Source organism: Petaurus breviceps, unplaced genomic scaffold (genome assembly GCF_028583685.1).
Source record: "Petaurus breviceps papuanus isolate PSGF00001 unplaced genomic scaffold, PetGlider_PUasm1.0 188, whole genome shotgun sequence".
Taxonomy (NCBI): domain Eukaryota; kingdom Metazoa; phylum Chordata; class Mammalia; order Diprotodontia; family Petauridae; genus Petaurus; species Petaurus breviceps.
The window spans coordinates 34,901,067-34,915,320 of record NW_027185804.1 but is presented as its reverse complement, the minus strand read 5'-3'; the positions used below and the strand labels follow the sequence as shown (position 1 = coordinate 34,915,320).

Genomic DNA, 14,254 nt, shown 5'->3' with positions numbered 1-14,254 from the left:
TTTAGAATTTAGGATACAGGGCTATAAGGAAACTTTGTAACAGATAATATCAGAGTCGGAAGGGACCTTGAAACAGAATGTCCGAACTAGAAGGGGCGTGAGGACACAGAATACACCATGTTGGAGCTGTAAGGGGCCTTCGAACATAGAATGTTGGAACTGGAAAGGATCTTATGACATGCAACATAGAACAGACTATGACAGAGCAGACTGAGCTGGATAGGGAAGCTAGAACATAGCCTATCAGAGCCAAGATTTAGATCGAAGAACATTTAGACTGTTGGAATTGGACAGGACTTTAGAATGTAGATTATCAGAGCTGAGGAATCCCTTAGGACATAGAATGTCAGGGTTAGGACAGACTAGAATATAGAATTTTCAGGGCTAGGGAGCCCCTTAGAACACAGAACATAGATTGTAGACTTTAGAAAATAGAACATATTATTTCATAGGCAGGACAGATTTTGGAATATATACTGTTGGAACTGAGTGTCTTAGGACATAGGCTGTTAGAGGTGGGGAAACTCCTTAGAACATAAAATGTGAGGGATGGGACAGACTTTAGAACATAGAACATAAAATATCAAGGCTAGGACAGACTTTAAAACATACTATATAGACTTTTAGAGCTGAGTGGGGTTCTAGAACATAGAATGTCGGGTTAGAAGGAATTTTTGAATACAGAACAAAACACAGACCATCAGAGTTGGGAACTGAACCCAGTATGCCAGACTCTTAGGTCAGTGTTCTTCCAAATAGACAATGCTGTCATGCTAAAGGAAGGAAAAAGTAAAAAATCGGGGGACCCACCTTTAGAGCTCTTGGGACTTCAATGAGACAGCTGACTCTAAAAGGTCCAAGGGATCCTGGTCTATTTGTATTACTGGCCAACCTTGACCTAGGAGAGAAAATATTCAATTACCATAGAAAGTCAATAAAGGGTCATTGTGTTCAACACAGCTTATGAAAACCTCCCTTAGCACTAATAAAAAGCTGTCAGCACCTGGAGTAGTTCCAGTGGTCCAGGGGCCCACCATTATAGGCCAGGAGTTGATACCATAGGCCAGGGGCTGGCTGAACGAATCACCACATCATCTTGTGAAGAATTGGGGCATCATTATCAAAATGTAACCTACTATGACATGACTATACAAAATAGACAAGAGAGGAAGAAGAGAGAGGATTATAGAAGTTAAGGGTCATGGGTTTCAGAAATGAAAGGGATCCAAAGCAAGTCTGAGAAGCTATCTAAAGTTGATAGGTAAAACCAGAATCCCAGGTCAGGGACCAAGATGGGTTCAAGCTTCACTCTCTTGCCTGCTGGTGCAATGAAAGTGGAACTCATATACTGAACTGCGCATCTTCCCAGTAGGGGTGGGTGATGGGGAAGGAGGGGAATGAATCTGGAATTGAAAGTTTTGAAATCAAATATTCAAATATGTATATATATATATGTGTGTGTATATATGTATATATATATATATATACTATTATTAATACCATCTTACATGTAATTGGGAAATGGGATGTGCAGGCACTGAGGCATAGAGATCCACTGGAAAAGTGGAAAGGGGTATGGGAGAAAATGTGGGAGAGAGCAGATTGGAGGAGGGGATATCCTGTGGGACTGCTATTTTGGGGGCGGTGGGTGGGGGAGAAATGGGGAGAAAATTTGTAACTCAAAATCTGGAAGAAACAGATGACATAAATCAGAAGTTAATAAAGCATTTAAAAAAAAAGAAAGTGGAACTCATATTTTTAGCAGACCTATGTATGGCAGCCAGGTGGCACAATGGATAGAGAGCTGGTCCTGGAGTCAGGAAGACTCATCTTCCTGAGTTCAAATCTAGCCTCAGATACTTACTACCGTAGCTGGGTGATTCTGGGCACATCACTTAACCCTGTTTGCCTCACTTTCCTCATATGTAAAATGGGCTGGAGAAGGAAATGGCAAACCCCTCCAGTATTCTTGCCAAGAAAACACCCCAAAATGAAGAGTCAGACAGGACTAAAATGATTCAACAATCAAACAAAAAGCAAACTTCTGTGCCTCTGGTGAACTCCCTCTTACTTATCTACTAAGCCATAGACTTCTTGCATGATCTGTGCTATTTATTTTATCTGGGACCCCGCAGGGACTTTCTCTATGGGGAGTCCATTGGGCTATGAAATCCCAGACACTTCATGCGTGGTTACTATTGTGTTGTTTTATTAACAGCGATAGTGTAGTGGGAGGAACACTGTTATTTGTAACCCTTCTTTGTGGGAGTAATATCGATCCTTGCATAGCTGACCTCAGGTATTGTTAGGATCAAATGAAACAAGGGATGTGAGTGCTTTGTAAACCATTAAAGCACTATTTAAATGCATTGCTTCCAATGATTGTTGAGGGTTTCCTTGGAAGTCCAGCCCTGGAGTCTTTCTCTAGACTCCCTGAGAAGTTTCTATTCTTCCTTCATTTCCGGGTCTGAGCACAGCTTGTGCCCTCCAGAAGTCTGTCTTCTTTCTCCTTCCTCTCATCTTCTGACTTGACCCTCTTGTTTTTCCCCCTGCCCATGCAGTAACACCCCCTACGAGGTCCAGATGTCTGGATTCTCTTCGTTTATCACCTAGAGGGAGGCAGCAGCATCCAGTGTTCTCCACAGAGAGGAAGAGTGGCTTCTCATCCTATTTCCCCAAGTCACAGCCTCCATTAGATATGGAACAGAAGGAAGGGGCATAGAAGCTTCACGTGGTCATCTGTACCCCAACAGGCCAAAGGGAGAGGCAGGCAGTGACTGTAGCAGAAGATAAAAGACAGAAACTCTGGGCAGGATTGGGAGAGGCTTTGTCCACCACATTCCCTCTCAGACTCATTCGGAACAAACCCCAGGTCTGATTCATTCAACAGATATATTTCTCGATACAGTCCTCTGTGCAGAGCACAGTGCCAGACAGGACAGAAGATAAAAAGTTCAGATAAGATGTGATTTCTATACATAACAACAACAAACAGCAACAATAATAAAGTACTTATGTTATTTCATTTCATCCTCACAATAATCATGGTTATTATCTCCATTTTGCAGATGAGAAAACTGAGGCAAAAGGAGATAACTTACTTGCCCAGATTCATAGTGCTAGGGAGTGTCTAAAGCCAGACTTGAATTTAGGTCTTCCTGACTCCAAGTCCATTGCTCTCCATACTATGCCCCCTAAGTCACCCACAATCAAGTAGGGAGATAGGACGATGTACAGAAGCATTGGGATTAGAATTAGCAAGACCCATCTTCATGATTTCAATTCTGGTCTCAGACTTTACTAGCTGTGTGACCTTGGGCAAGTCACTTAACCCTATTTGCCTCAGTTTCCTCATCTGTAAAATGAGTTGGAGAAGGAATGGCAAACTAGTCCAGTATCTCTGCCAAGGAAACCCCAGAGTCACAAAGAGACATGACTGAAATAACTCAACAACACAAATAGACGGGGTGCTAGGTTTGGAGGAAGGAAGACTCAAGCTCAGGTTCCAATCAGGTCTGTTTCTTCACCTGCAAAATGTCTCTAATGTCATTGGAGCACCTACCTCATTGGGCTGTTGTCAGGCCACATGAGATAATGTCCCCCAAGGCTCTGTCCTGGGCCCTCTTCTCTTCCCCCTCTATATCGCTTCACTTCGTGATTTCATCAGCTCCCAGGGATTCAATTATCATCTCTCTGCTGGTGATTCTCAAATCTACTTATCCAGCCCTAATCTCTCTAGTGACCTCCAGTCTTGTATATCCAACTATCTATTGGGTATCTCCAGCCTGATGTTCCAAAGACATGTCAAATTCACCACATCATCTTTCCTCTCAAGCCCTCTCATGCCTGTAACTTCCCTCCTACTGCCAAGGGTCCCATCACCCTCCAGTCACTCAGGCTTACAAGCTAGGTGCCACCCTACACTCTTGACTCTTTTATCCTCCATATCCAACCAGTTGCAAACCCCATTGAATCTAACTTCACATTTTTCATTGACTCCCCCTTCTGTCCTCTGACACTGCCACCACCTTTGGGGCAGGCCCTCATTACTTCATGCCTGGAATACTGCAGTGGCCACTGGTGGGTCTGCCTGCCTCAGGTCTCTCTCCACCCACTAGGTCCCCTCCCACTTAGCTATCAAACCAATCACCCTTATGAATACTTCTGAACATCTAACCCCCTCATTCAATGAACTCCAGTGGTCTCTGTTACCTCCAGGATCAAAGATCAAACCCTCTATTTGGATTTCAAAGCCTTTCACAATGTGGCCCTTGCCTACCTTTCCATTCTTCTTACAGCTTTTTCCATTGCACCTACTCTGTGATCCAGTGTCATCAATCTCCTTGTTGTTCCCTGTATGGCAACATCACACAGCTCCAGGCATTTTCCCTGACTGTCTCCATACCTAGAACATTCTCCTCCCTTTTCTCCACCCATTAGCTACCTTCAGGTCTCAGCTAAAGTCTTACCTTCTCCAAGAAGCCTTTCTGACCCTCCCCAGTGTCTATGCCTTTCTTCTGTGTTTATCTCCAATTTCTCCTATGTCTTTATCATCTCTATATCTTTACGTGTGTGTGTGTGTGTGTGTACATACACCCATGGAAACAGTACACTATTGTTTGCATGTTTGTTTCCCTCATTAGACTTGAGAGCTAGTCTTTCTTTTTGTCCCTGGGGCTTAGCACACTGTCTGCTATCAGTTATTATCATTGCAATTCTCCTTCTCCTTCTCTTCCTCCTCCTTTGGAGGAGGAGAAGAAGCATTGGGGGGTGATAGATGTAAAGCTGGACCCAGAACCATAAAGACTCTTGAGTTCAAGTGTCTTATGTGTCTCGGACTCATAATAGCAGTGTGACCCTGGTTGTCACTTAACCTCTCACCGCTAAACATCAACTTGCTTTGTAGAGGAAATTCCTTATCTGAAAGTTCCCTTTTCCAATGAAGTCACATTACTACTATTATGATCATTATGTGAAGTCTGAAGGGAAGGGCATTTCTGACCTGTGACTAAACAAGTCAGGACCATGCCGATTGTAAGACAGGGAAGGCGACATTTTTGATTATCACCTCCAGAGGGGGCTGAAAGGATGTCAGAAAGGACTGCTGGTCTAGTACCTGCCCCCAGGCTGAGGCTGTGGGAAGAGAGGGAGCTTGCCTAACCTAGGGGACACAACCAAAGACTTTTTGCTAGTCACATCAAACGTCCCACCACTGACAGTCAAACATGAAGAATGTCAGAGCCAGAAGGGACCTTAGACATAGAAGGTCAGGCCTGGGAAGGACCTTAGAACACAGAATGTCAGAACAGAGATGGAAATCAGACATCTTTCAGTCCAGGTGCCACAGATTCAAATCTGGAATGTCTGGCCGATTTGGGCTACTTTTTCAAGTCACTCCAATTCTTGGGTCCGGGGATGGAGTCAAGATGGCAGAGTAGAAACAATTCTTGGGCCCTCAGTTGTTCCATCTGTGACATGAGGGGCTTGAACTCCAGCTCCCTAAGGACCCGCCGGCTCCATCAGTGCTTGGGTCATCCAAGGCCCCCGAGGTGCAAGGCCATGCCTGGGTCACACAGGGAGTGCCCAGCAGGAGCCTTTGACAGTTTTATTTATCTCTCTTCCTCCCTTCTTCCCTGGCCTCATCTGCAGTGAGCTGGGGAGGGAAGGCACAGGAGGAGTCCTTTGATTAAGATGACACAGCCAGGCTCATAAATCACTTCCTTTTATTTGTCTTTCCCCTCCCAGGTCCCCTGCAGGACCCTTTTTGCAGGGAGCCAAAGGAAAACAGGCAGGTGGAGCTGGGGATGTGGGAATGGGGGAGGAGACAGGGAAGGATATGTTTGGGGTGAGGGGGCTACAATGAAAGGCAGTCAACTTTTAGACAGGTCTGGGGGGTTTGATGCATCCAGCAGAGAAAAGCAAAAATCTCCTGGAGAAATAAGGCCTGAGGAGAGGGGGCAGCTGGGCCATGCTAGCTGGCTAATGGGCAAAGAGCTGGACATGGGCAGGAGAGTGATGGCGCTATCCCCAAGCAGGGAGCCTTGCCAGTCGAGAGGCCCATGCATTATCTTATGAGAGCCAGGCACGTAAACAGACAGTTCCTCTCCCCACACCCCCAAATCCAGCCGTGCAGACACAGTGACATGGACACACGCCTGCACGGTAGAAAACCCCCAATTAGACTCCTGAGGAGTCAGCATCCGCAGGGGCGGGCACGGCAGAGCTAAGCTGAAGGGGCTTCACTAGTGTGTGTAATAAGATCCCAAATTACATCTTCATTCCCTCCTGACCTCATTGAAATGGTAATGCCACAGGAGGACCAGCTGTCCTCTTGAAGTTTCCCATGGAAGCTTAGTTGCATGGATTGGACGCCTACCTGGGCTGGGGGACAGTCAGCTTTCATGAACTCTGGCAACCTTCCTGGCCTGGGGGCTTCAAAGGGACGATGGTTTTCAATCTGTGTGTGCATAACCAAATGTATTCTGTAGACTCAGGGCCTAGTGGAGGGTAGGGCACATAGACGGTGCTCAATAAATGCTTGGATTAGACTGAGTCATATTGAATGGAACCATAGAGATCACAGGGACCTTGAAACACAGAATATGCAAGACGACCTTAGAACACAGAGGACCAGATCTGGGAGGGACCTGATAGAACTTTGACTGTCAGTTGGAAAAAAAATTAGAAGCCATATTTGTTGTTTTTCAGTCGTTTTCAGTCATATCTGACTCTTTGTGACACCATTTGAGGTTTTCTTGGCAGAGATACTGGAGTGGTTTGCCATTTCCTTCTCCAGCTCATTTTACAGATGAGGAAACAGAGGCAAAAAAGGTAAAGTGACTTGCCCAGGGTAATGTAGCTAGTAAGTGTCTGAGGCTGGATTGAACTTAGATTCCAAGCCTGGTACTCTCTCTTCTGGGCCACCTAGTTGTCCTTACAACTTACATATAGAATGCTAAAGCTGGAAAGGGCAGTATAAGAGAGACTGTAAAATACTGACCGCCCTTGAAGGGACTTTAGATGCTAGAAGGGAGAATATCAGAGATGAAAGGATTCTTGGAAGCTAGGATGCTAAAGCTGAGTGGACCTTAGGGAATGGAGCAGAGCTGTAAAGGGCTTAGAACAGAGGACAAAGATGATTAGACGGAGTCGGCAGATGCCTTGGAACATAAATACAGGATGTCAGAGCTAGATAGGACTAAAACTGTACTTCATAAAAGGGGAGATCTATAAAGGATCCTGGGATATAAACCATGAAAGGTTAGACCTAGGAAGGACCTTAGAACAGAACCTAGAGAGGAGAGGAGCCCAGAGGAACTTAGAACACAGGATGTCAGAACTGGGGGGGACCTTAGAACACAGGATGTCAGAACTCAGGGGGGGACCTTAGAACACAGAATATCAGACCTAGGGGGCACCTTAGAACAGAGAAGGTCAGAGGTCAGAAGGGTCTTGGAACATAGAAGGGCAGGCTGGGAGGGACTTTAGGAGTAGCCCAGTTACATGTGGATAGGGTCACAGAATCTTAAAAGCTTCCAAAGAACTCAGACGTCATCTAGACTGACTCTAACAAATTCCCTTCCCCCCATTCGTCATCCCAGGCAAGTGACAACAGAGACTCTACTTGAAGACCTTCAAGTAATGGGGAACTCACTCTCTCACAGACACAGAATCCATTCTGGACAGCTCTAATTTACAATATCTCTGACACTGAGCTCAGATTTGCTTCCTTGTGACTTCCAACTGTTTCTAATAGAGAGGCAATGGGGCATAGAAGAAACGGCATTGGATCAACTGAGTCAGAAGTGAGACTACCCATGAAAGGTGTGGACCAGAGAATGTAGGAGGGCTCTCATAGCTCTGACCTTTGATGTTCCATGCTCTCTTCCATGGTTCTCTGTTTTATGTTCTAAGGTTTGCCCCAGTTCTAACATTCTGTGTGCTAAGGTCCTTTCCAAATTCAGTGTTCTACGATTAGACTTTCTGTGTTTTAAGTTCCTTCCCACTCTTCACTCCCATGATTCTCTATTTCTCAAATAGCTCCTGGCACAGCCCTGAGTATGCACTAGGAGGTCAATAATTCCTTGATGATTAATATTTGGCACCCAAGTGGTCACACAGCAAGGACCAAGGCATGATTTGAGTGGATGAGAAAACGAATGAATGAATGAAAAAAAAACAAACATTTGAGTGCCTGCCATATGTCAAGCACTAGGGAGATAAGTAAAAGGTCAGAGCTTCTTCCTGCCTTCAAGGAGCTTACCTGTAATAGAGAGATAAATTTTGAAAATCCTCTTAATTAGAGCAACCTCAAAGAAAAACGGGCTGCTTTGTCAGGAAGTGAGCTCCCTGTCGTCAGAGATCTTTAAGTCAAATATGAGTGACCAATGTTGGAGATGTGGAGGAGGATGTAGATTGATGTTTGGGTGTAGGGCAGACTAGATGACCCCTTAGGCACCTGCCCACTCAAACACCATAAAATTCTGTAGACAAGAATCATTCCCTCTCTCTTTGTTTGTCTAAAACCAGTGCAGCCTGTTGAGGCTCCCTCAGACCACATCCTTTCATAATAACATTGCCAAGCTCTTTATAGACATCAACTCATTTGATCCTCACAATAACCTATTATTATCCCAATTTTTCAGATCAGAAAAAAAGTATTTATTAACCAAGAGAGCTTAATTGATTTGTTCTGGGTCTCCCAGGCAGTGCTAGGATCTGAACCCAGGTCCTTCTGATTCCAAGTCTGCCTAGCTACTCTCTGTAATATTTCACTTGACATCACATTTTTGTAAAGCCAATTAAAACTAGTTGAGTGTCCCTGTTTGGACTCAGGCTGAAAACAATAATGTAATCAACTTTGGGAAAGGCCTTCGGGGAAATTTGGCTATGCCATTAACTTGCTATGTGACCTAAGGAAAATGACTTCTCCTGTAAAGGAGGAGGTTGGACTAGCTAGCTCTTACCTTCTAGATTCTAGAATTTCCCTATTTTAAGTCTCTTTCTAGTGCTGACCTTCTGTGTTCTAATGTTCTATGATCTCTGCTCTAAGGACCTTTCCAACTCTGACCTTCTGTGTCCTGTGTTCTAAAGTTCCTCCAGCAGTGACCCACACTCTGTGGTCTATCTGTGGTCAGGAGTATGCTGGTAAATGACCTACAACTGGGCCTCTGGAAAAATATGTAAATATGACACACTTTTATGTCTAATCTGCATCACTAACATTTTCTCCATCACTTTCTCAAGTCTACTCTTAGATAATCAACAAAACAAGAAATCCAGTCCTGATTTATAATGTTTGCCAATATCCGAGGCAGAAATGTTCACATTGAATATTTAACAAGCAGATCCACTCCTGATTTATAATGTTTGCCAGTATCTGAGGCAGAAATGTTCACATTGAATATTTAACAAGCAGATCCACTCTTGATTTATAATGTTTGCCAGTATCCGAGGCAGAAATGTTCACATTGAACATTTAACAAGCAGCTCTCAAAAAGCTGGTCAGAGCTGGCTCCAGCATGCTCTTATCTATGCTGTAAGAACTATATTTGACATTATAGGTCCCCTTACAGTTTCCCCTTCTATGTTCTAAGAGCCTTTACAATTCTCACATTCTATAACCCATGTTTCAGACCTTTGTTCTGGGTTCTAAGAACCCTCCTAGCTCTAACATTCTCTGATTTTTTTTTTATACTTAGGAAAAATTAATTGAACAGTGGTAGCTTCTGCTTTTATCCTCACATACTCATGATTCATCCCCCTCTTGACCTAGAACAACTGCCAGGGCCCCTAAGCTGCTGCTCCATGAGACTCAGCAAAAGGTACAATAATCCATCCTAAAATATGTTGGGCTGTTGCCATGGCAACCTTGCCCACCGCAGACCATGGATTTAAATATTTAATGACTTTATGGATATTAGCCGGGATCTGGAAAGGGATGGTGGGTGGGAGGAGGAGGGGGGAGGAGGGAAAGGACACTTGTCTTTTTGGCAGAAGGCTCACAGCTACGCCATTATGCCTTTGGACTAGCTTTCTGCCTATGGAGCTCTGTTGGCCCCATAGGTGGGAAGAGGTCTAGGGCTGATTTGGCTGGAGGTTAAGAAGCCTCCCTGAGGTACACAGGCCTGCTTTCTGGAAGGAAGAGTGAGCATGTGGGAAAGTTACTTTGTCATGGGACTCAGGGTAGGGAGAGCATCCAGGATTTTGTTTCTATTTATTTTACTTGGGGTAATGGAGAAAGATAACAAATTAAAGCTAAAAAGGGACTAAAGATATAATTGAGATCATACCCTCCTCCATTTTATTTTATTTTTTGTATTGATATGCTTTCTTTTGATATCACCTTCATTTTTAAAACATATTCCCTCTTGCTTTCTAATGCAGAAAGTCAGCCCTTAGAATGAAGATGTTTAAAAGCAGCTCTGCAAAGCCAACCGATCCAACTGTGTCTGACAGCTTCTGTGACATTCTGCACCCATAGCCCCTCCCACTCACCCTTTCCTCAGCCAAGGAAGAGCAAGGTCTTAGCCTTGTGGATCTTGGGCTGGAGTAAGGACGAGAAAACAAAGAGATTGAGAGTAACTTGCCCAAGCTCCCAAAGGCAGTGGCTTTTAGGGGCAGCATTTGAACCTAGATCCCACCTGGACTTGAGATCCCACCTTTACCCACTCTACCACACTGACACCTCTTATACCAATGAGTAAAGAAAGGAAAACACAGCCCCTTGGCTGAACGTTCTGAGAGCCTGACTATGTGTGAGGCTCCTCACTTGGCCTCCTCTGCGCAGGAGGGAGGGGGGCCATTCCTTCTACCAAGACTGAGCATTACAACCATCCAGCCTTTAGTCTGGTCCTTCTGTGGGTCATTCTTATTGCTGCTGCTGTTCTTTCTGCTTTTGTGGTGGTGATCATTGTATGTGATGCTCTCCAGCTTCTCCTTCAGTGTGCATCCGTCCATACAAATCTTTCTGTGTTTCTCTGGATTCATCCTCCCTCTCATTTCTTACAAAGGATTAATATCCCACTGCATTCCTGTGCAGAATTCGTTTAGCTATGGCCCAATCTTAGAACCACAGAAACCTGAGGGTTGGAAGGGACCTCAAGGGCCATCCAGTGCGGCACATACCTGAAATGAATCCCCATCCCCCCATCTCCAACACGTGGTCCTGAGTCACTGCCTGGAGACCTCTGAGGGGGCCACACAGCCCTTCTCTAGGCAGCTCATTCCACTTAGGGACAACTAAGACAGACAGACAGACATGTATATATGCATATGAGCATATGGATATAGGTATATACACATATGTGTGTACACACATATAAATATATGTACATATCTACATATACACATACATATATGTGTGTGTGTGTGTGTTTGCCTGACATAAAGCCTAAATTTGCTTCTTTGCAATTTCTACCCATTGTTCTAACTCTTTGTGGCCAAACACAAGTCTAGACCTTTTTGCATGTCTGAGCTCTTCAGATTCTTGAAGATATCTCTCATATCTTCCTCTGTGAGTCTTCTCCAGAAAAAAGTACCCATTTCCTTCCACTGATCCTCTTCTAAATTTCTTGCTAACAAACACACGCACACATATATACATGCACACATTACACACATACATACACACATTCACACTCTCACACACATACACATAAACACACCACACATACATCACACACATACACATATGCACACATACACACACGCACACAATGCTGCAATGAATACTTGGGTATGTAAAGGACCTTGATTTTTGTCTTTAACCTCCCTGGGAGTCCTTACCTATCAGTGAAATTTCTGGGTCAAAGGGAAAGCTAATCTACTGATTTTACAGAAGATTCATTTGAGGCCCAGAGAGACTGGTCCATAGACTAATGGAATTTAAAACCAGAAGGGACCTGAGATATCACTTAGGTCAATGTCTCATTTTACAGAGGAGAAAACTGAGGCCCAGAGAGGACCGTTTTTATTTGTGTCTCTGAGTGGCATAGTGGATAGAGAACCAGGATAACCTGAGACCCCACCCCACTTCTGACACCTACTGATTAAGTAGCCCTGGACAAGTCACTTAACCTCTGAGTTCTCTAGGAAACTCTCAAGATTAGAGGTTGTAGAGGTTGCAATGAAGGGGGCAGAGTTTCTATGCCAATAAAATCACCAGTTTGGTTCTGATCCCTTGTGCCTAGCAAAGGCCTAGGAACTAGCAGGTGCTTTACAAATGCCCTTTGAACTGAATTCAGCTGTCCGAGGTCATAGGAAATAACAGAGTCAGAATTTGAATCCAGATTTTGTGACTTTAAAAACAGTGTTCTTGAGGGCGGCTAGGTGGCGCAATGAATAGAACACTGGCCCTGCAGTCAGGAGGACCTGGGTTCAAGTCCAGCCTCAGACACTTAACACACACAAAAAAACCAGCCGTGTGACCTTGGGCAAGTCGCTTAACCCCAATTGACCTCCAAAAAAAAAAAAACCAGTGTTCTTCTATGTCATGATTGATATAATAGAATCTTCTACTCCGCCCCCCCCTTCAAAAAAGAAAAAGAAAACTCCATGAGACCCAGCTGGTAGGATCCCCACAGTATCCTCCCAGAGGGGCCATTTCCTTATTGTGTTCCTCTATCTTTCAGGATTTATTTCTATCCCCAGAGGAGGTAGGGGTAATTCTTAAGCCTGGAAATTTATTCAAATCCCACTGAGGTGTCCAGAAATGTAAGAGCTAATTTTTCCAGAGACTGAGTAATGATGAATAAACCCAAGATTTGGACTTAGTATTCCCCACTGGAGATGTGGTTGGTCTGGATTCAGGCCTGAAGCCTAAGCAGGATATGGCTCATCCTCAGGTTACCCCCCTCCCACCCCCAGGGTCAATAGGACACTCCCAGGGAAAAAGGAACCTGGGTTTGCTGTCCTGATTTGGGCCCTTACGTTCACCTTGCTTCTTTCTCGCTTGCCCACTCTCCACTATGATCCATCCCCTTTAGGTGCATGACTTGAATCCTTGATATAATTTTCATTTCCAATTCTCCATCCTACTCCCACAATGCACTCCTGACCACATGCTAGTATGATACTGGAATAACAATGATGCAGTCTCACCTATTCACAGATTATCTGAGCTGGAAGAGACTTTTTTAGGGGGAACTTAGAGCATAGAATGTCAGAGCAGGAAGACATTAGAACATAGAATGTCTATGGCACCTTAGAACATAGATAATCCAAGTGGGAAAAAGCTTTAAAAGGATTTCAGAGCTGGGAGGGAAGCAGAATGAAGGATATCAGAGCTGCGAAGGATCTTAGAACATAGGAAGTCAGAGCTAGGAGGGATCTTATATTTATATTTATTTTTATTCATTTTTTAGTTTTCAATATTCACTTTTATAAGATTTTGAGTTCCAACGTTTTTCCTCTTCTCTCCCTTCCTCCCTCCCTGCAATCTGATCCAGGCTGTACATGTACAATCATGTTAAACATATTTCCACATTAGTCATGTTGTGAAGGAAGAATCAGGACAAAAGGGAAAAACCACAAGAAAGAAAAAAAAAAGAGAGAGAGGGGAAAATAGTATGCTGCCACAGTTCTTTCTTTGGATGTGGAGAGCCTTTTTTGTGACTCAGGAGTCTTAGGATTGTCTTAGATCACTGCATTGCTGAGAGGAGCTAAGTTTATGAAAGTTGGTCATCACATAATGTAGCTGTTACTGTGTACAGTGTTCTAGGAGAGATCTTGGAATATAGAATGTCAGAGGTGAGAGGAAATTAGAATAGGGGATATTCAAGCAGGAGGGACCTTAGAACAGAGGATGCCAGAATTCTGAATGACTTTGAAGATTCCCAATATTAACCCCCCATTTTTTTATAGAGTTGGACATGCCAGCCCAGAGACATTGGGACTTCCCCTCATTTACTGCAGAGCTGGGACCCCTTACTCCTAATGTAGGGTTATTCTGATGGCTCTGGGTCGACCCTGAGGCCTTCTCCGGGAAACTTCTCAGGCCAGGGCAGGACACAGATCATATGGGGCAGACTGAAGAAGGCTTCACCTTTCTCAAACACTCTGCAGGGCTCCACTGGAATAAATGTTCCTATAATGATCTCCTATCGTGTTTCCCCGATAATAAGACCTATCCCAAAAATAAGCCCTCTCCTTACTGTGTAAGATTCCTCTAAAATAAGCCCTCCCCCAAAAATAAGCCCTATTGAGATTGCTACTGTAGTGAAGGTGATCTCCTGCACTACACACTACATTACGG

General features: G+C 44.2%; 1 protein-coding gene across 4 annotated transcripts in view; it reads right to left on the bottom strand.

The window, feature by feature from the left end:
• The window catches only part of TSPAN18 (tetraspanin 18), a 292,916-nt gene that overhangs the window by 30,301 nt on the left and 248,361 nt on the right, over positions 1-14,254 (bottom strand). For all 4 annotated transcript variants that reach the window (XM_069091472.1, XM_069091473.1, XM_069091474.1 and 1 more), the window contains one exon: positions 811-898. The gene's annotated coding sequence lies outside the window, so the exon portion shown is untranslated. The remainder of the gene's footprint in view (positions 1-810; positions 899-14,254) is intronic.